Raw genomic sequence first — 14,753 nt, 5'->3', positions numbered from 1 at the left:
ATGGGGCTAAGCAGCTGGGCATTCCCTGGGAGGTCGATTCGGGGGTCCATCACCTCCCTCTCTTCTCTCCCCTGTCCCTATATTCCCTCCCTTCCCCCTCACCTGGGGGGATGCTGCATGTGGTGCTGAGCGGAGTGTGTGTAAGCCAGCCCCCTATCCCAGGGCTCTCATCTGGGATAGGGGGCTGGCTGGCTGGTGGTGTTCTGGATCCTGTGTGTTAAGCTCCCGGAAGGTGCCTGTGAGGGTCTGCTGTGTTTTCGGTGCAGCGCTGTGTCTCAGACACATTCTGTCTTCTGATATCTCATGGAGCTGGCCGGCGGCCATTTTAGGTGTGGCCGAGAGCAGCATGTCCTTCTGGGCTTCAGGCAGCCATTTTCCAAGTGCTCTCCTATTCAGGACACTGACGGCCATATTCTGGAAGCCTGAAAACGTTTTTCAGTGTTCTCTTGCAGCAGCTGCATGTGCTCTCACAGCCATTTTCCCTGTGTTTCCTGTCTGTTTTACTGGATGCTGGGCGGCCATTTTTTTTAAGCCTAGCACGTTTTTCAGATCGTTTAGCACTCATTCTGATGGCTGCCACCGACACAGCTTTTGTTTCCTCTGCACCTGGGAGCACTCGGGGTCTACAGGCACTGCTTGTGAACAGCACAGAACTCCTCAGGGTGGCAAGCCTGGCGGGTGAGAGCCCCTCAGTCAGAGGCAGCAAGGAGGGTGGGACTGTCACTGTCCTAAGTCCCCTTTGGGTGGCAGACAGGGTAGGGTCAGCATGGCTTCAGAAACTGGTGTTTCTTCCCCCGAAATCCAGGCAATTGCAACCAGGTCAGCTGAGAACTGCGCAGTACCCATGGACACCCGGACAGCGGTCCTCAATTCGTTCGTTGCCAAGATGGAGGCAGTGCATGGGAAGAAAGGTGCTAAAAAGCAGTCCCTACCCCCCCCCATCCCCTGGGGAGGAGCTCTGACGCAGACTCTGGTCCTGCGGAGGCTGGTGACCCCTGCTCTGTCTTGTCAGACGACACTGACCAGGACTGTTCGGACAGTGAGGATGAGTCCCCGTCCGGGTCCGGGCACGACAAAGCACTTGTTAGAGCACTTATCGCAGCTGTGCATGATACCCTGAAGATTCAGGAGCCAGCGGATCCCTCTGCTGATGTACCTGTCCCTTTTGGGTCCCGCAAGCCAGAACGTTCACCTAAGGTGTTCCCGTATCTGACTTATTTTGATAAGTTCATTTACAAGGAATGGGGTCGCCCGCAATGGACCTTTTCGGTCCCCAAATACATGGCGGTGCTTTACCCCTTAGAGGAAAGCCTTCTCAAAAAATGGTCGGACCCCCCAGTATCCAGGTTAAACAAAGTAACCACAATCCCAGTTGAGGGGACTCCTGCATTCAAGGATCCCATGGACAGGAAGGCAGAGGCAGTGGCTCGTTCCTTGTATACGGTTGTGGGGTCAGCCGTGCGGCCTGTACTGGCATTGGCACTTGTGTCGCAGACACTGACTGAGTGGGCAAAACTTTTGCACCGCGAATTGGGAGAGCAACAGGCTTCCCCTGTCTGCGTGGAACTAGCAGACCAACTAGCGCAAGGCCTTAACTACGACTGTGACGCGCCCTGGATACTCTCCCTCTGCTATCCAGGGCCTCAGTGTCAGCTGTGGTGCTAAGGCGCCTAATTTGGCTAAAATGCTGGTCTGCTGACCAGGCATCCAAAAAAGTCCTGACGGATCTTCCCTTCCTTGGCGATCGGCTCTTTGGAGCCTCATTAGATGACATTATTAAAAATGCCACCGGTGGTAAGAGTACTGTACTCCCACAGGCCAGGAGGGCTTAGAAGCCACGCCGTAGGCAAGGGCCCTCTTTTTCCACTCACAAACGGCTTTTTCATCCCTTTGGAGCTTCGACAAAACGTCCCCACCGCGACAGGACGCCCACGGACGGTCAAAAACGTCCCTAGAACCGCAAGCCTAACAAGCCTGCGAATAAAAGTGCAAGAAGGTTTGCCCCCACCCATGTCTCGGGTGGGGGGTCGCCTTTGGGAGTTTGCAGCCCGGTGGTCCTCCCGGTTATCAGACCAATGGGTCTGTGATCTGATTTCCAGAGGCTACAAGAGAGTTTCTCTCTTAGCCACAAAACAGATTCTTCCCCTCCAGCATACCCATATTCCCGGTTCGCCGGAAGGCCCTGTTGGGGGCGGTAAGAGATTTGCTGAATCATGAGGTGATTGTACCGGTTCCAAAATCGGAACGCTTCCAGGGATTCTACTGAAAATCTGTTTGTGGTTCCTAAGAAGGAAGGTGTACGTCCGATCTTGGACCTAAAAGCACTCAATCACTTTGGATGGACCAATCCATCCAGTTCAACTTGAGTGAGTGTCTACAATTGTCCCTATCCCTGTACATTGCACACTCACATCAGTCCTTACCCTCAAGGAGCCCACAATCTAAGGTCCCCATTCATATACCAGGGCCAATTTTGGACAGAAGCCAATTAACCTACCTGCATGTCTTTGGAGTGTGGGAGGAAACCGGAGTACCTGGAGGAAACCCACGCAGGAACAGGGAGAACATGCAAACTCCATGCAGGTAGTGTCGTGGTTGATTCGAAACCAGCAACCCTTTTTACTGCTAGGCAAGAGCGCTAACCACTACACCATCTGCTTGAATTGAGAGTGATCAGGCTGTGCCTCTACATATGGTCGATGAGACTGCAAGGGCGTCCGATCAGGATCCAGTCAGACAACGCCACGGCGGTGGCATACATGAATCACCAAGGGGGAACAAGAAGCTCAGCCGCTGCATGGGAGGTCGCTCACATACTTCAGTGGGCAGAGCGACATGTACCGGCCCTGTCGGTCATTTACATCCCGGGAGTGGAGAACTGGCAGGCGGACTATTTGAGTCGACAGATGCTGGACCCAGGAGAATGGGCACTGCATCCGCAGACATTCAGGTTACTCTGCCTGAGGTGGGGCACACCAGATGTGGATCTGCTGGCCTCCCATATCAATCGGAAGGTGCCAAGATTCGTGTCCAGGACAAGAGATCCATGGGCCAATGCATCAGACGAGCTGGTGGCTCCGTGGCATCAGTACCAGCTGATCTACGCCTTTCCTCCACTGAAACTGTTACCACGTCTGCTTTGCAGAGTGGAAGCCAAGGGGATCCCAGTGATACTGTTTGTCCCAGATTGACCTCAGCATCCCTGGTATGCAGACCTGGTGCATCTGGTGGCAGACGCTACCTGGCGACTGCCACTGTGAGGACCTTCTGTCTCAAGGTCCGATTCTCCATCCTGCTTTACCATCGCTGGCTTTAACGGCATGGCTATTGAGAGCCAGGTGTTGAGGAACCGGGGTCTGTCGGACTTGGTGATTCCAACTATGTTGAGAGCACGGAAATCTTCTTCTCGGAAGATATACCATCATACCTGGAAGGCCTACATCTCCATGTGTGAGGAGAAAGGATGGCATCCGCGCTCCTTTTCCATATCCAGGATCCTGCTGTTTCTCTAGCAAGGAGTTGACCAGAGATTAGCATTAAGCACCGTCAAAGGGCAAATTTCAGCCTTAGCTGTTTTTTTTCAACGACTCCTGGTGTCGCACTCTTTAGTGAGCACCTTTGTTCAGGGGGTGCGACCATGTAGTCCCTCCAGTGCGTCCACCGTTACCCCCATGGGATTTGAACCTGGTGTTGTCGGCGCTTCAGAAACCGCCGTTTGAAATTATCAGGGAGAGTCCCCTGTTGACTCTTTCTCAGAAAGTGGTCTTTCTAGTGGCCATCACATCGGCCAGGAGGGTTTCGGAACTGGCGGCCTTATCCTGCAAGTCGCCCTATCTGGTTGCGTCCCCAACCATCTTTTCTGCCAAAAGTGGTCTCGGCTTTTCATATCAATGAGGACATTGTATTACCATCTCTGTGTCCTAAGCCGAAACACCCTAAGGAGGTGGCCCTTCACGCTCTTGACGTGGTTAGGGCTCTGAAGGTGTATTTGTCTGCCACGGCTTTGTCAGACTTACTTAGTATGGAGCATGCCATTGGTGCAGTGCAAGAAGCATGTGCATTGCACAATTTTGTTCGTGCTAGAGTCCCAGAGCCAGAGTGCACTCCAAAGACCGGAAATGATGACATCGGATGTGAGGTACCGGAACCAGAAGTGCCCATTGGAAAATCCGCTTCTGCAGGTATCATTAATATGACATCATCAGGAAGCTCTCTGTCACCATTTTGTTGTAGTCCATACCCTTTGCCGGTTCCTGACTGAATATACCCTTTACAATTTTGACCCTTACTGGCTGTGCTGTTGAACCTGACCAGAGCACCAAGGACCTACACAATATTTTATTATTGTACGACTGTTGTACCAAAAAAACAAACTATACAATATTTAAACATTATGCCAACACATAGAAAATATATATATTTATTAAAACAAAATTAGCTATACGTTCCCATAAAACTAACATGGAAAACCAATACTAAAATTACAATAAAATCCAGCATTAAAAAAATAAAGAGAGGATAGTAATAAATATTATTTATGGAAGTATGGGTCTAATTGTACTAAACCAGGGGTTTCTAACCTGTAGCCTGCAGAGTTCAGTATACAGCCCAGGTATGACTGAAGGAATGCCATGCAAGTATAGCAGTCACAGCAGTAAACAGAGACAAGCTGGGCACATGCACTTATGAAGGGAAGCCAGGGATGCCGTGCAAACATAGCAGCCATGGTGGCCAATAATGAGAAGCCAGGCATATCTAGAGGGATTCTCAGGCTGCTGTGTTTGTAATAACAGCAGTGTATACAAGGACTCCAATATCTCCAGGCAAGTAAATGCTGAATGCTGCATGCTACAGGAGCGTTGCAGAGACCAAACTGCATTAAGAGGTATTGGTAATGTCTGGATGAATGTCCATTCATCGCCCTCCTTAATCCTCACAAGATTGTAAGCCCCTCTCAAATCGAGCTTAGTGAAGACCGTTTCTCTCTTGAGGCAGTCAAATAATTCCAAAATCAATGGGATCGGATAAGTGATCTTAATCGTAACGCGATTGAGACCCCTTTAATCAATACAAGGTCTCAGTTCACCACTCTTCTTTTTCACTAAAGAAGAAGTCCGCACCGGCATGAGACAAGAATTTGTGGATGAACCCCCAGGAAAGTGAATCAGCAACATTGTCCTCCATGGCTTTATCCTCTGAGACAAGGGGTAGACCCGGCCACGAGGAGGAATGGCACCAGGTTGAAGGTCAATTGCGCAATCATAAGGTCAGTGTGGAAGCAAAATACCAGCCTGACCTTTGTCGAAGACCATAATGAGGAGAGAAGACATGCTCATGGCATTAATCACTTTCTGAAAACATGTTTTACTGCATTTTGGCGACCAAGAAAGAACCTCAGCATGATGCCAATTGAAAGAGGGGCTGTGCCTCTGTAACCAAGGATAACCAATAAACACCGGGTAATGGGGTGATGAAATTACAGTATTTATTGGCGTATAGCACTCACTTTTTCACCATGAAAATTGGGTGCAAATAGCGTGTCCGTGCTATACGCCAATAGCTGCCTTATTTAAAATGTATGTTGTTTTTTTTTTTTCCTTAAACTTCCCTCTTAAAATTAATGTGCGTGCTATACGCCTGTGCATGTTATATGCCAATAAATATGGTACTTGGAATTGGATTATCTCATGGTGAAGAGCCCCTATGGCCATGAACAATGGAGCAGTCTCATGAGTCACATGGACAGGCTGTAAAGATCTTCCATCAATAGCCTCAACAGCAAGTAGAGTGGCACGAAGCTGAAACGGAATCGAGTGCTTCGACACAAAGGCACTATCTATGAACAGGTCTGAAGCCCCAAAATCGATTAGAGCCTGTGTATAGATGGTCAACTCAGACCAAGAAAGGGTAACCTGAACTAGAGGCTTATCCTTCAGGACAGCTGGGAATGCAAAAACGCCACCTAAAGTCCACCTAAGATCTGTCCCCTAAAAGACCTCAGGTGCGGGCGTCCTCCTGAACAGGTAAGACAAGACTTCAATAAGTGACATGCCTGGCCACAGTAAAGGCACAATCTCTCCCTTCTCCTAAAGTCCATTTCTTCAGTAGGGAGACGTGTGAAACCCAACTGCATGGGCTCTACTTCACTGGCAGACTTGGTACCAGGAAGCATGGGTGAGAATGCAAAGCTTGGAGCCAAAAATACTGTAGGCTTCTGCAAGCACTCTGTAAAGGTAGGTCTCTCTCGGAGTATAGAATAAATGAGAATGACAAACATGATCAACTCCAAGATTTCTAGGTATGTCTCGGGCTGCTATCTCATCTTTAATGTTATTCAGAAGACCATGAGGAAAAGCAGAATTTGATGGCATAATCGGCAACAGTTCTCATACACTGTTTGATGGACATGAGGCCTTTGGCAGCAGAAGTGGAGCGAGCGGGAGCATCAAATACCCTTTTAACCGCCGTAGCTGAAAGTCGGTACCTTTTAACAGCTATAGCAGGCACGAGTGCCCGAGGCATAGCACTGGAGCCGATGCGTGTGGTTGTCGGCCGCAATGTCTGACGGCCACCCACATTTACTCCACAGAGCCAGAATGGGGAGCTGTCAATGTAAACAAACAGATCCCATTCTGACAGGGGGGGAAGAGAGAGATTGTCTGTTCCTGGTGATCAATTATCAACTATTGGTTTTACGCTATGGGTGTCAATCTTTTCCATCCATCCACATGTGGACATATCCAACAACTGAACATGCTGCGGAAGGAGCTATTTCATTGAGCACCAAGTTCGAGGGCTAATCTGCTTATATGCAGTGTACCCCTGCAGGGGTGCTGCTTTCTGGTGAGTGTGAAACTGAGAGGGGAATATGTGTGTAAATTCACTTTTTGCACAGAAGTTGTGATTGATTTTCTGCACCAGTCACTTTGGAAAATCACAATATTGAGGACATTATTATTAATTATGTAATTTCTTCCTGCCCATATTTGGACTATGATTTTGCACTAGCACTTTATATATGTGCTTTACACATGAAGTAATTGATGGTCACTTTTGTATTTACTATTTTTTGCACACACTAGCACATTGCACTTTTGATTAGCAATTTTTACGGAAACAAAAACAGGTAATCAGACGAGCCGGTAATCAGGAAGCCAGGGATCAGCATAGTCAGAAGCCAAAGATCAGGATCAGGAACCAGAAAGGACGTCAGCTGGGCAAAGTCTTTGTTAGGAACTCAGAAGAGACACATTTAAGATATGTTGACCAAGGTAATGAACAATGCAGTTTAAATAGCCAAAATGGGCTGGCTGGAAGCTGGACTGACGGGCAGGTAATGATAACCAGGTGATGATAACCAGGTGAGCCACTGTGGAAAAACGAGTGCTGACAATCATCTGACAGCTGAGCAACCGGGGCACTGAGAAGAGAGCCTCTAAGAGCCCAGCCCTCACAAGATGTCAGTTATGCCCTTTTGAAGAGGAATGTGTCTAGCATTTGAAGTCACCCCTTTTGGTTGATGTGTCCCTTATGGGATTGGCCAGATACATTACTTTACCATTAGAAGATGATGTGGCCTTCAAGGAAGTACTTATTCACTGCATTTGTTCATGGAAGATGAAGCTTAATTGACAGCAAGGTTCTGTGATTGTGGACAGTCTGGCTTTCTGCCTCAAGATAAATGTCTGATTTGGCAGTTGGCAAATAAAGAATAGAGTCATCTGACCCCTACACAGTCCTTCTGTTATTAGTCATGGTTCAAAGTATGCCTTTCTCTGCTGCTAGAGAACATACTGGTGGTAAGGTACTGAACTGTGCTGGTGTTCATCTCTTCACCTGTTAATGTCTGCATGCCTGGTGACTATTGGGACCATGGTCTCCTGTCCTTGTGTTGAGTGGCTCATTGGAGAAGATACCCTTTCCAGGGGTTTCTGTTCAACAGTGCATATGCACCAAACTATATTTATATCTCACAGACACCTAGTAAAAATCTTCTCAGTTGCCAGACAGTGGCACAAGGTCAAGTTCTCCATCTAGCTCTGGAGAAGCTCAAGTTAGAGGCCTGACTTTTGAGAGGCAAAGGTTAGCAAATTTAGGTTTCTCTTTGAAAATGGTAGCTGCCCTGGCAAAAGTCTGGCAAAATTCCAAGAATATGCTACGCTTTCTCCAGGGAAGCAAGGGTATGTCATGTCCTCTGTTTTCTTCAAAGAGGTCTCGGCATGGACCTGAGCACAAGCACAATCAAAGGACACATCTCTTCCACGTCGGCCTTTAGTGGGACTCAGTGAACCTCTGATTCTTCAATTCATATGGTCATAGTAAAGCTAAGGCCTCCCAGAGCCTCCACATTCTACATGGGACCTCACAATAGTACTCCACTACCTGTCTGCTCCAAAAAAACATGAGGGCGTTGTCGCTATGGGAATTACCAGCCTTCTGGTACTAAAAAATCCTTGTCTGAAATAGTGCAGAAGAAGTTCTTTATGTAGGGGGTCCATCCATGTGTATAGGTATAGGCAAACCATCACCAGAAAGCCCAGAAGGGTGAACTTGAGTAACATTACCTTTGCCCACAGCTCCAAAAGAAGAAAGAACAGAAGGGTACTGCATAGGAGTAGATTCTGTTGTATGTTTTTTGTGTACTGAAGAATCATCACCTAAAAGTTGCCATGATGTTACCTCTATTTTACTATTGTCTATTTATATTCTAGGTGTGGGCAGACATCACTATTGATATTAACTACCCTACTCCTCACCAGCTGTGACCTTCTTTCTTCCTCTCGCTACATTCTCCACCAGTCAGTTCAAATTGGCTGTGCTCTGGGATGCTTTTGAGGGGCATTCGAGGGCTTGGTGGCCCCCATCTCTCTGGGGGATCTACGCCTAGAGGATTATCAAAACCTTGATGCAGACTTACTTTTGGTTGCTTTAATTTGTGATGAGTCTACTGCGGGCTGTGATGTTGGTATGTTGATTCCACTGCCAGTAACATCTATAACATGTGTACATCTTACACCTGCTTCTATGTTTATAACACGTTATGTTCTGTTATAGAGTGTCCTAAATCTATGATCTTCTCTCTTTAAATGCCCTTGAAGAAGGGATATACATTTGCTTCTGAAATGCGTCAGGTATAACGAGAAGAGAATGTTACATCAATAACCAGCCCTACATGAGCCCCTATGTATCATGTTATATGTATCTTATGGTGATGTGTGCACCAACGTTTTTCATTGTGCATGAATACATTTTATATTTTTATAGTAAATAAATTTAATAATTTGAGTTTGCTCTTAAAGTCCCACGGTATGGGAGGGTACATTCTATTTTTCTGTTACAACCACTTTAAGGTAGATAATAAATCCAAAAAATGAATGTTGCTTCTTTTTTTATCTGGTAAATTTTCAGTTAAATGAATCATAGCTGTTCCATAAGTTTAAAAAAACCTGTTTATCTTTGCCAGAAATCCAGTAAATTCATAACTTTCTGTAGGTTGTGTCTCTACTGTATTGTTATCCCAAGTAGTGTTATCAGCCCTGCAAATTTTCCTCTCTACAGTTCACTTCACCCTATATTATAGAGAAAGGGAGGGGTGAAGGTGTTCTGTAGTCTTAACAGACTTCACGTCTTAAGGTGACAACATTGCTTTTCTATAGCCAGGCCTGTCCATAGACAGGCAAAACAAGCAATTGCTTGGGCCCCGAGCTGGCCTGGGGCCCCAGCCTAGGGTGCTCATGCCCCGGATTGCCTGGGACAATCCCGCAATTGGCTGCACCCGCCCTGGGTCGATCTAATTCCCCCTAAAATAGCCTTTGCTTTGTCTCTGTCTGTCACTGCCTGAGCCTGTGGTGGACCCCTAGCTGGGAGAGACCCTTCACCACCGCCGCTAGCTCAGTGCCCAAACTGGTTGCTACCTGCCGCCTGCTTGGCGTGTAGCAACCAGTGACGCCACGAGCAGGAGAGAGGCAGAGACCTATCAAGGCGGAGGAGATTTAGCTCCATCCACCTCCTCCCTGTATGTTCTCGAGTCCAGCCAGGCAGCGGCATGCAGAAGAAACTCTTGATACAGATTGCAGTGTAGAAAGGCAGGTAAAATGTACACCAACATGACAGATCCATCGGGTTAAAATCCCGTCAACTCTCCCCCAGCAGCCAGAGTTCTCTGCTGAACTGCACTTCAAAGAAACCCAGATTGTGTCAGTCTGCCCTGGAGATAGCAAGCCTCTCAGTGCACTGTGCAGAGGAGGCAGATAAGGGTCAGCAGGAGAGGACACTGACAGATGACAGATTTTTAATGTACATTTGGTTTTATGGTACAGTGGTGTTTTGCAAACGTTCAATTGTTTAAATGTTAAAATGTTATGCACATTATACGCAACAGCAGTATTTGCACTGTAAACCTTTTTTATTTATATAAAATGTTGGTGAACGTAAACTGTATCACTATGCTGTGATTCCTGTAGGCTTTGCGTGCATGCGTGTGAGGTTGGGGGGGGGGGCTCAATGTCCATTTTGCTTGGGGCCCCCAAATTCCCTCAAACGGCCCTGTCTATAGCTACAGTGCAGTGAGTGAGTGTTGTCAGCCCAGGACAGCAAGGGTGTTACTGGCAGGATAACCAGGTTAAAAAAAAAAATCTATATATTAAAAAAAAACTCCTGCAGCCATCCAGGTGCTGGGAAGCTGCAATTTTTGTTTTTGGGTATAAAGAAATGTATCAATCTTCTTTTCCACAGCAGTACAAACGGGCAATAATTTTTCTTTCATCTGCATAAAAACAGTTAGCCCTTGTACACACGGTCAGACATTCTGACAACCAAATCTGTTAGATACACACGGTCGGACAAAGATGTCGGAAAATCCGATTGTACACAACGTGATGACATTATTTCGTTAGGACGGGACTACGTTCAGGCTAGTAGCCAATAGTTTTGGTCTAGGAATTTGTCCGTCGCAGTAGGCTACACATGATCGGAGTATGTCCGATCGGAGCATTTTGGCGGAAAATTTTACAGACAAGTTGGAAAACAGTCCGATGGAGACCACACACAGTTGGATTATCCGACAAAACGGTCCGACAGGACACATTGCGTCAGAATCTCCGACCGTGCGTACAAGGGCTTAGGGAGTTACAAGATTATTCTGGAGATTATCTTTGTTATGGGACTCATAAATGATAATCTGTGATTAGGTAGATGGAGAAAATGAATTTTAAAAAGACACATAGATTGAATCGTTCACGTGATGTAAAGATCTGGCACTTATGGAACCCTGAATAGTTAAAATATTGTATTCCTTACATTTGCAGCATAGCTTACCAATTACTGTTCCACCCTCCTCTCCAGTACCTGTATTTTTAAATGAGTGAAACAATCTCTAAATGTAAAATTTTTGCAACATTAATTAACTACGGTTGAACAAGTTTATGCCAATATCTTTCTTTGGCAAGTAGTAATGTCCAAATGTTATGCTTTTATATCTCTATAGAAGGGTGTGCTTTGTTCATTTTTTATTATAGAGATCCACAACCACTTTACAGTACATAATAAATGCTAACAATTAACTTGTGTTTGCTTCTTTTTGATCTGGTAAATATTCAGTTAAAAGAACTATAGCTGTTCCATAATAAAAAAAAAAAAACTGTTTATCCACTGTAGCAGAGCGTCCCACAGAGAGCCAGGAAAAGTCCTGTTCGGGGTTTATACGTCTCCCACGCTCCGCTCGTACACATTCAGAAATCTCTGATCTATGATCCAGTTCGCGTCTTGGTCCTCTTCCCCAGGCTAATTTAAGCTAACCTAAGCAGACAGCCTTTGCTCTCTGCTTGGGACATACAAAGTTGGTTTGTGAAGAGGAAAAGGTTGGGAAAAGCTGTTAAGCAGTTTATGTAGAGACGGACAAGTGGTAGGCTTGTTCAGCCTGGTAGTTAGGGGCTGTATATTGTATAGTTAGAGCTGAGACACGGCTAGGATTTGTGTTTTTGCTATTTTTGTCCTTTATTTGTTTTCTGGAACACTGTACAGCACCTGTATATGGACTTGTATATAACATAAACAGCACTGTTTGTCACTACATCACTGGATTTGGTATCTGTGCCTGAGAAACTGCTCATCCCAGGGAGCTTTGTACCTGCTACCTATACCCCCAGGTTACACCATGCTAGAAATCCAGTAAGTTGAACAAGTTTATGCCAAAACTTTCTACAGTAGGAGTAGGCAACAGGGATGGCCCATCCATTAAGGAGCGCACAGGCGTCACCCTGATTAGTAGGGATGAGCTTCGAGTTCGAGTCAAACTCATGTTTGACTTGAACATTGCCTGTTCAGCGAACCGTGAACAATTTGGGCTGTTTGTGGCAAATTTGAAAAGCTGGAACACCCTGTGCAAGTCTATGGGAGAAATCTAAGGTGCTCATTTTAAAGGCTAATATGCAAGTTACTGTCCTAAAGTATTTGGGGACCTGGGTCCTGCCCCAGGGGACATGGATCAATGCAAAAAAAAAGTTTTAAAAATGCCCGTTTTTTCAGGAGCAGTGATTTTAATAATGATTAAAGTGAAACAAAAGTGTAATATTCCTTTAAATTTTGTACTGGGGGGGGGGGGGGGGGGTGGTGTCTATAGTATGCCTGTGACGGGGGCCCATGTTTCCCGTGCTTAGAACTGTCCCTGCACAAAGTGTCATTTCGCAAGGAAAAAGTCTTTTAAAATCACTTTGAATTGTCGGCTCCCGTAATACAGAGAACACTCAATGAGTGTTCTCTGTATTACGGAGCCGACAATTTATTCATTGATAAAAAAGCGTGGGGTTCCCCTGAATTCAGTTACCAGGCCCTTCAGGTCTGGTATTGATATTAATGGGAACCCTGTGACAAAAAAAAAAAAACTTGACCGTGGGGGTCCCCCTAAAATATCCATACCAGACCCTTTACCTGAGCATGCAACCTGGCAGGCTGCAGGAAAAGAGAGGGGGGGTGAGAGAGTGCCCCCCCCTCCTGAACCATACCAGGCCACGTGCCCTCAACATTGGGAGGATGCTTTGGGGGTCTGTGACCCCTCAAAGCACCATGTCCCCATGTTGATGGGGACAAGGGCCTCATCCCCACAACCCTGGCTGGTGGTTGTGGGGGGCTTATCAGAATCTGGAAGCCCCCTTTAACAAGGGGACCCACAGATCCTGCCCCCCTGTTTGAAATGGTAAGGGGGTACAAAAGTTGTTATAACACTGATCCTCCTTCTGGTCAATCAGGAACGGCAGACAGCTAGTGTGGGGATGGTTGTTTGCTGCCCCCCCCCAAAAAAAAAAAAAAAAAAAAAAACACCAGCCACAACTGACAGGCAACCTTAAAGAGGTGGACATCTACCTGAACAACATTGGTGAATTCAAAGATCACCGGGCACCGTGTTGCCTCATCACGCCTGAAACCTCTACTACTGTGTCGCAATCATATGCATTGCATGGCAATCAGGAGGTGAGGAGGCAACGCCTTTTCACCACCTGTCAAACACACTCGGATCGCTTTTCAGATGAGCGGCAGTGCCTGCTTCACTTATGAATGAGACTCTTCGTTCACATGTAAAGTTGGGGGGTGGTAAAACCCTGTGGGGTTGAGTCAGTTTTATTACCTCCCTTACCTCTTTAGCTGCTGAGGCAGCAGCCAAAGGTGTATATATGCTGCAGCAGGAGTTAAGCCCCCTGTTGCGTTGGGTGAGTGCTACCGCCTACCAATTGTGACTCATTCACTTAAATGGGGTCACTCTGAAAGTGCCCTGTAACTGCATGCTTTTTCAGGGTCCAAGGGGTTAAAGCAGGTCGTGAGAAAGTAACATAATGCTGCCTGCTATAACCCCTTGTTTGCTGTACCGCACAATGTTGCAGAGCAGCATCATTCACTTGAATGTTGCCACACCCATCAACCATGACAGGATGTATAACTCCTGTTGTGACAAGTGTACACCCCTGGCCACTGCAACTAGAGGGGGTGCGATTTGGGCAGGGGTGATAAAAACGCATCTTAACTTTGAGGTTTTACCACCCCCCAAACTGCAAATTTAAATGAACCTTATTGTTCTGAGCCGGCTATAAGGCTGCTTTCACACTGATGTGCTGTGGATTACCAACACCGTGGGTGCAGTGCAGTGTATCTGACTTTCCTGCGTTAGCTGCGCTATGCCATAGACTTCTTCTTTTATATCCTGCAGGTGTAGTACAATTTCTGAAAGCGCACCAAATCTCCTGAACTCAGGAGTATTGGTGCGCTTTCAGAAAGTGCACCTAACCCACAGGATATAATAGACCTCTATGGCTAAGTGCACCAAACCCGCAGGTACACTGCACCCGCAGTGTGGGTAAACAGCAGCACATTAGTTTGAAATCATCCCTAGTGTATTGCTTCACACTGACCTGAAGATCTTCTTTTCTGCTGCTGGCACCACTCTGGAGACCGCTAGCCAGGATAAGAGGTGGAGTGCAGTTGGTATCACTCCATATGGCACAGGAGCCAGCACTACAGAGGAGACATCTGCTTAAGCGGCTCTTCCTCCCCACTAGATACAACTTTACAAGTAGTCCCTCTGCATTACACTCTGTTTACTGCTCTGGAATGGTGGTTCAGTAAGCCCAGACCACGATCTACCAGTCACCTGTTTGTGATCTACAGGTTGCTGACCCCCGTTCTACAGGATCAATGTCTTTATACTGGAGTTTTAGCGGCACCTGTTGACTTTACCTTACATCAGAAAAGACAAGAGAAAAACG

Source organism: Lithobates pipiens, unplaced genomic scaffold (assembly GCF_037356315.1).
Source record: "Lithobates pipiens isolate NorthernLeopardFrog02 unplaced genomic scaffold, aLitPip1_a1.2 Scaffold_25, whole genome shotgun sequence".
Lineage (NCBI taxonomy): Eukaryota > Metazoa > Chordata > Amphibia > Anura > Ranidae > Lithobates > Lithobates pipiens.
Note: the sequence above shows the minus strand (reverse complement) of the source record.